The sequence below is a fragment of the Mus musculus genome, chromosome 14 (assembly GCF_000001635.26).
Source record: "Mus musculus strain C57BL/6J chromosome 14, GRCm38.p6 C57BL/6J".
Lineage (NCBI taxonomy): Eukaryota > Metazoa > Chordata > Mammalia > Rodentia > Muridae > Mus > Mus musculus.
In genome coordinates this window covers 61,492,476-61,500,677 of record NC_000080.6, presented here as the reverse complement: position 1 = coordinate 61,500,677, position 8,202 = coordinate 61,492,476, and the positions used below count along the sequence as shown (strand labels likewise).

Below are 8,202 nucleotides of genomic sequence, written 5' to 3'. Positions count from 1 at the left end.
TTCTCTTCTCAATCTTTCAGAATTTTCTCCTTTGGAATCTTAATTCCCCCCGCTTTGCATGCAGGCACATGGCACACGGGTAATCTCTGTACTTTGGAGACTGAGGTAGGGAGGTTGGTTGTGAATTTGAGGCCAGCCTGGGTGAAGGCGCCAGTCACCAAGCTTCAGAGCATAATCTGGAGCCACAGGACCCACATGGTGGAAGGAACAATCTGACCCCTGACCTCCCCACACTCACAGTGGCATCCAACCCCCCCCCCCAGATAAACCAATAAATAAACAAGCAGAGAATAGTCCTGGAGCAGATTATTCCTTGTTTCTTCTACAGCCTTTCTGATCTCTCACCGTTCTATAACAACAGAAATTTTTCTTCAAGAATTTCTCTTAATTTGAATTCTTCTAGTCTTTCTAGGAGGGTCATAGATGGGCGGGTAGGCAACAAAGGCAGATGTCAGCCAAGACACGAACTCACTGTTCCTTCTGCCTCACATAAAAGTAGGCTCAGAACCTCACTGTGTCTTGCTTACAAGGCATGCGACCCAAGAAGGCTGACAGCAGTGTTCTTCTCCCAAGGTCTGTGGATAAGGAGAAGAAATAATCAGACGATTGATCATCACCTCAAGCACAACCATCGAGTGTACAGTTGTGGAGCTGGTTTGATGTCCCTGTTCAGTTTTGCTGGAGTGTTATTGTTGTTGTTGTTGTTGTTGTTTTGAGACAGGGTCTCTCTCTCTCTGTAGCCTTATGTAAGTTGATGGTGAGTTACACATCCCTTGGTACTGGTTGTACAGTCTTCCCCTCCAGTGGATGCCAGGACATCTCTTCTGCCCTGAGCATCTTTTCCAGGCATCTCCTTGGCCATACTCCTCCCAACCCCTGCTGTTTCTTTCCATGCAGGTCTTTCCCCATTTGTCTTCTGTAAACACTTTTTTTCTGCTGAGTGTTGTCCTAAGTTCTCTGATTCTGACTAATGTAAGAACAGGTATGCTAGAATTTAAAAAAGGGGGGAAGGGTCCAGGGTGGTGGTACAATGCTTTTAATTCCAGAGCTGGGGGTGGGGCCAGAGGCAGATCTCTGTTAGTGTAAAGCCAGCTTGGTCTATATAGCAAGTTCCAGGCCTGGCAAGGCTCAACATAGAGAAAGCCTGTCTCAAAAAACAACAATGAAACCTGAAACAAAAAAGAAGTGTGTAGAACTGGATCCAGGTGTGGCACTCAAGACAGATGTGGTCTCCTTTCCTTGGTCTACATGACAGGAAGACATGTCTTCCTGGGTTGTGGAGGCCACTACACCACGAGATTCTTTTCTTTTTTTAATTAGGTATTTTCCTCATTTACATTTCCAATGCTATCCCAAAAGTCCCCCATATCCTCCCCATTACCCACCCACTTCCACTTTTTGGCTCTGGCGTTCCCCTGTACTGGGGCATATAAAGTTTGCAAGTCCAATGGGCCTCTCTTTCCAGTGATGGCCAACCAGGCCATCTTTTGATACATATGCAGCTAGAGTCAAGAGCTCCGGGGTACTGGTTAGTTCATAATGTTGTTCCACCTATAGGGTTGCAGATCCCTTTAGCTCCTTGGGTACTTTCTCTAGCTCCTCCATTGGGGGCCCTGTGATCCATCCAATAGCTGACTGTGAGCATCCACTTCTGTGTTGAGAGCAACTTTTCTAAACTGCTAGTTTTAATGTTGACTCCGGGTCACCAAACGAGGAACTTGTAACCACGAGTTGTCTTTGTTTGTTTTGTTTTTGTTTTTGAAACAGAGTCTCACTATGTAGCCCTGGGTGAAGCCTCTGTATGTAGACCAGCATGGCCTTGAACTCACATAGATACTCCTGCCTCCGATGTCTGGGGTTAAAGTCAAGCACCACCACACCTAGCACTGTTGGGCTGGAGAGATAGATTCAGCCTATAAAATAGTTGCCATGTAAGAGTATGAGGAGTGAGAACACTTTCAAAAGCTGGGTGAGGGGTTTCTCAGAGTCTCCTCGTGGAGACCTACACACAGTAGATTGGATACTCAGGAAATGTGGGCTAAACAAATAAGTTTTTTTTATTTTTTTTCAGGATAGCCAATGATGGTCAGTTCAGCAGCCTGAGGATCTGCGAATGGCGACAGGATCTTCGCTGCCCCCCCCCCCCAAAGGATGTCAAAGGCTTTACAGGATCTAAGTAGCCCCATTTTCCAAGCTGTTCACTAGCCTACGGTGCACTGAAACTTTCTAGTAGGCCTGGTCTAGGAAGCAGCCGGTTCCCGTGACCGGCCTCTAGGGGGCGCGCTAGCCCCAGCCCGCGCCTGCACTGTTATCTGTAGGGTGAAGCAATATAGTCACTGCCTCCAGTTTCTGCGCCCTCTGTTTCTAGAGCAGAAGGCTGTATCTTCTAAGTCCTGTTCTTCTTACCCAACGGAGTAAATGCAGGCTCATTTTAAGTAGTTGGCCTAGAGAGACACAGCTAGAGGGAATTAACCATCTGGTAGCTAAAGTGTGCAGCCTGCTGAGCAACCAAGCGGCTTTAGTCCAAGCTAAGCCAGAGCAGCCTCACCGGGTCACCTACGGGGCCAGACACAGTTCTCCTAAAGACCTAGAAAAACTACTTTATTGATTAAGTAATCCCAGGACCTCGTATATGCTAAACCCATAGTTTACCCCAACTCTCAAGAAAGGACTTTCAATATTCCCAACGTAAAGATATGACAAATGTTTCAGGTGACGGGCATGCTAACATGATCTGCCCAGTGCAGGCTTTTATCCAGCTATTACGACATTGTACTAGGCTGGGAAGACAGCTCAGAGAAAAGCGGCTTGCTGCCCACCTGCCGACCTGAGTTGTATCTTTAGAATCTTGACAGTGGAAGGAAAAAGGCTCCTATCAGTCCTCCTCTGCCACCGGCACACCACATCCACACAACAAATAAATGCAGCTTTAAAAAACCACACTGCCCCAGTACAGGGGAACGCTAGGGCCAAAAAGGGGGAGTGGGTGGGTAGGGGAGTGGGGGTGGGTGGCTATGGGGGACTTTTGGTATAGCATTGGAAATGTAAATGAGCTAAATACCTAATAAAAAATGGAAAATTAAAAAAAAATAAAAAAAATAAAAATAAAAAACCACACTGTTCAATTATATATCAATTAAAAATAAAAATTCAGGGGCTGGAGAGATGGCTCAGCAGTTAAAAGCACTGGCTGCTCTTCCAGAGCACCCAGGTTCAATGCCCAGCACCGTCGTGGCAGCTCACACGTGTTAGTTAATCTAGTTCCAGGGGATCTGATACCCTCACACAGACATACATGCAGGCAAAAAAACTAATGCGTGCAAAATAAAAAAAATCCTTAAAAAATTAAAATTAAAAATGCCAGTCATATCGACAACACGTCTTACGTAGTGCTCTATTGCTGTGAGGAAACACCATGACAAAGGCAACTTATAGGAGAAAGTATTTACTTAGAGAGAACTCCTAACAATTTCAGAGAGTTAGTCTATGACCACCAAGGCCAGGAGCTTGGAGGCAGACAGACAGGGTGCTGGAGCAGTAGCCGGGACCCCACATCTGATTCCCGAGTTTCAGGCAGAGAGAGAACATTAGGACTGCCCTGCTTTTCCGGTTTGTTTGTTTGTTTGTTTGTTTGTTTAAACCTAAAGCCCACCCCTCAGTGACACACATCCCCCAACAATGCCACATTTCCTATTCCTTTGCAAACAGTACCACTAGCTGGGGAGCAAGCATTCAAATAGATGAGCCTAAGAAGGCCATTCTCATTCAAACCACCACATCACTGGCAAAGTCTGCCTGTTTGCTGAGGAGTTAAAAGTTTTCCTCCAAGACCGGAGCTTCTGTCACTGAATTAGCTAGTATTCGGAGGCCAAGTAACATTTTCCACCTTCTCCTCCTCTTCTTCCTCCTCCTCCTCATTCCCTACCTCCACCCATACACCCCACCAACACATCAGAGTCAGGGTAACCTCACGTCGTGCTGTGGAGAGGTAGACCTACCTCCCTCTCCCCCCACCCCCAAGCTGCCACCAAGACCCAAAGCCCCGCAGAGTTTCCCTCACAGGGAGCAGCAGGCAGTGCTTATCAGGAATAGGCTTTGGTGGCCAGCCTGATCTACAGAGTGAGTTCCAGGACAGCCAGGGCTATACAGAGAAACCCTGTCTCGAAAAAACAAACAAACAAACAAACAAACAAACAAAAAGGAATAGGCTTTAAGGAGCACCGTGCTCATGCAGAGCCTGCCAATGCTTTTGGGGAACTTATGTGGTTTGCGGCAAGTTTTGCTGGTGGTGGTTTTGTTTTGTTTTGTGAGGTGAGGTGAGGTGAGGTGAGGTGAGGTGAGGTGAGGTGAGGTGAGGTGAGGTGAGGTGAGGTGAGGTGAGGGTACTGAAATAGGGTCTCACTAAGTAGCCTGAGCTGGCCTCAAACTCACAATGATCTTCCTGCCTCTTCTTCCCAAGTGCTAAGGTGACAGGTACGGGTCACCACACCCAGCTGTGTGAAGAGGTTCTGTGAAGAAGGATCAGAACACTTCTAACGGGGCAAGGGCTCAGGTCCTCTGAACAGGCCCAGTCCTGGGCCCCGGGGCAGAAGTGTTGAGCCTCTGCTTTGTAAAATCAAAATCACCCACTACTTTCTGGCTCTGCTGGTCTCTTGTCTCAAAGATCATCAGTTCTATCGCCTTGGAATGTCTCTACTATCTCTCCCGTCAGCAACAAAGTTTACAGACATAATGATGTTCATGTGCAAGTAGACTCTCCTGAGACTTCTGGGGGAGAGCCCCAGGGCTGGGCTAGCCTCTGAGCTCCCGTTGTATAGGGTAAGGGACAGACAGAGCTTCCTGCTTCTTAGGTCTTTTCAGGACCTATTCTCATAGCTTGTGGGAAGACGGCCCTCGCCAAAGGCTCAGTAAATATTAGTGTTGTGGAGGCTCAGGGTCTCTTGAAAGGTATTTGGAGATAAAACTGTGAAGGAGCAAAAATGTCTGAGAAGAGTTCTCAGGCCTTGGTCTAACTGGCTGGAGCCAGTCCTTAGCTTGGCAAGAGGTCTCCATGTCCTTGTCCCAGTTCTTAAGCTCTTTACTCTAAGCTGGGCATCCTAGCCTTGTCTGTCACAGTTGCTTGTGAAAGATCCTGGCAGAATGTAAAAGGACACAGAAGCCCTGAAATTGGCAAGATAGACGTCAGTGTTAGCAGAACTAGCTTCACTGATTTAGAAAAATAGAGGTGCACAATGCTCTGGCCACTCCTTGAACCTGTGTGTCTGCCAATGTTCTGACCAGGTGTGTGCCCATTGCTGCACCTTCATTAGACTCTTTCCTTGTACCCCTCCCATACCCATTTCTTGAGAATAGACATTGTTTAGATCTGGAAATCCCCTAATCTCCCCCTTCTCCTTTCCCCCCTGAGGGCCTATAAAAACTGGGAACTCTTTCCTCTCGAGGTCGACTCCTCTACCCCTGCGTGGGATATGAGTTGTCCCCAGAGCTCTGGCTTTCCCGAATAAAGCCTCATGTGGTTTGCAACAAGCTCGGTCTGTCGTGAGTTCTTGGGTGTCCGCTATTGTCCTGAGGCCTGAGCGAGGGGCTCCTCTCGGAGTCTTTCACTTGCAGGAGCAGAGACCACAGTATCAGCAGCAGATGACACCGAGTCAGGGGCTGTCCCTGCTGTCCCCTAGCTCTGTGCCTGTGGATAAACCCTCTGGCTCCTAAGTATTGTTCTCCTGATTGGGGAAATGAGGCCAGAGATCTCCCTCTGGGACTTGTGAGAGAGTAGCTATGGAACACCCGTGTGTGGTGTGTGAGAAAAATGCTGGGGTTTTCTTTTGTGAAAAGTATTACTTCACAAGAGGTACTTGTGGTTTTGTGGACACAGGGTCCAGTTAAGGGCGAGATCTCATCTGGCAAATTTCAAGTCGGACTGGAGAGAAGAATGCTTGGGAGGGCAATTCGCCTTTCTGCAGCAGTCGATTATAGCCAGCAGACAGCTATCAATGGGGGAAAAGCAGTTTTCCCTGGTCGGTGGTTTTTTTGTATTTTTATTTTATTTTATTTTATTTTTTATTTATTTATTTTTTAATGAGTTGGGGTTGGGATCCGGCTGCGTAGAATTTGTAATCTCAGCCTACCAAGGGCTGGAATTTCTCATATGCCTTGTCACCAGTGGGAAAGGAGTTTGAGACAGGAAGAGCTCTTAGACTGTCTCAAATACTGGCTGATTGAGGACAAAAGATGCCTCTGACTCTCTGTGGCTCATTTGACTCTGGAAGTATTTAAATCCCATTTTACCTTTATAAACTGCCATTTGCCTGTGGACCACATGGGTCTTCTCTCTATCCTAAGGCAGTCCCTCTAGGACAAATACTCCTGCCCCCTCTCCCTGTCCCCTTCTCTCTCATCTTCTATTTCCTGTTTGTCTCTTCTTCCCTGCCCTTTGCCCCTCCAGGGCAAATCCTTTAAGGTATGTGCTGAGAACTTGGTCTTAGAGGTCCTGGGCAGATCCTAACAGTTGGGTTTGTTTGTTTGTCTTGTTCTCAAAGCCCCTTGGGGTAGATTGGGAACATCCGTGTCTTTATTATTGTGTCCCACAGAGGCCAGTGCAGCTTTCCTACAGGAGCCCATCTTAGGCCTCAGCTGGGAGCCGTGGCAGGATGTGGTTCTGACCCAAGCCTCACTTTCCAGCTGACCTCTCGGCTCTGTGCCACAAACAGACTGAATCTTTGCCCTTACACTGCAGACCATCTGCCCCCTCTTCCTCCTGGCAATCTGTCTTCTCTCACTTCCTCAACCCCACTCCACCACCCTCACTTCGTTTTCTCCTCCTGAGAGACAGTTGCATCTACTCCCTCTCTGCTGCTCTAAGCCAGGGACCACTCCTGTTCTTAGACTTCAGCCTACAGCCAAATTCCTGGTGGAATTTATTAGAACATGGGTTCAGAACCTTATGCCTTTGGTTGCCAAGGCAGCAGGTCTGGCATAGGCCCAGAATGTGCTTTGCACTGAGGGTACACTTTGGTAGCTTCTAATCTAATTAGTGGATGCCACCAGATTAAGGACTTGCCACTCTCTTGGTGTTGCCACCATTTAGCGCCCTTGCCACTTTTCCTTGTTACATGATGTTCTGTGACAAAACTTTTCCTGGGAAGATGCAACACACGTGTCTACTCAGCTCAGGTGGGGAAACAATGATAACCAAAGTATGGATACTGCCTAATTCCATCTTGGTGGATCACTGAGTTTTAGTAGGGTTACTTGCAGGAGTGTGGGAAAGGAGTTACTTACAGGAGCGGAAATGAGCACACTGCACAGTCGGAGGCACCTAAACACGTTAGATCATATTCTTTCCCGATGACTCAGTTGATCTAAACCTTTCCAGGCAGCTGGGCTGGCTTTTGCTTCTTCCAAGCATCTGGTCTTGTCTCAGAATCTCCTTTGCTGCTTTTATTGCTTAGAGGAGGTCCAGTAAACTGGTCAGTTTGAAAGACTTCCTGGAGCTATTTTAAGTTGTTTGCCTTCCTGGTTGAGAATCTTCCCTGCAGGATAGAGTCAAAGGACTCAATTTTGGAGGAAACAGTCCACAACACTTGAGGATGGTTGAGTAGTGGGCTTGTGATCTCCATCCTCAATACTGGTCTTGCGATTAGGGAACAGCCCACTCAACACCTTGGCCCCTGCACTCCTTGGCTCCCCACATCAAATGAACTTTCACCTCACACCCACCTTGGAACTCATAGACTCCACCAGTCATCGCCTATAACCATCAGACCCCTAAGACTCAGTTTTCAGTCCCTCACTTCCTGACTCTTTCTTCCTCTCACTTTCAGCTTTAATGACTCTAAAGTTCTCACCCCAGCAATTCTTTGACCAGGAGACCCCCACCATTCACCACCGGTCTCTCATTGGCCCCATCTTTCTTCCATCTTCTGTCTGTCATCTCTTTTTCTGTCACTTGCCTCCTGACTCAGTGTCTTAGAGAGCATTCTGCTATTGTAATGAAGAGCTGAGGTCATCAAAGCCCACTTTCAGAGGTTCCGTAATCAGTTGGCCCTGCTCTTCTCAGCCCATTATGGCTGGGAGCACACGATAAGAGAATTGTTCATTCTTTTCAAAGCAGAGGCATGGAACGGATTTAGGACAGAGATTATGATCCTACAATCTCTTCCAGGGGCATGTTCCCAGGGTTGTTCCTCTTAGTTTTCTGTCAAC

The 8,202-nt window shown here is 47.5% G+C and overlaps 1 long non-coding RNA gene across 1 annotated transcript; it reads right to left on the bottom strand.

Annotated features, from left to right (window-relative positions):
- Positions 1-295: 295 nt before the first annotated feature.
- 4930556J02Rik (RIKEN cDNA 4930556J02 gene) lies at positions 296-7,990 on the bottom strand. The gene is made up of 3 exons (NR_045714.1): positions 7,845-7,990; positions 7,279-7,529; positions 296-575 (listed from the first exon to the last, which is right to left on the bottom strand). It is a non-coding gene; the product is annotated as an RIKEN cDNA 4930556J02 gene (long non-coding RNA).
- Between the last annotated feature and the right edge of the window lie 212 nt (positions 7,991-8,202).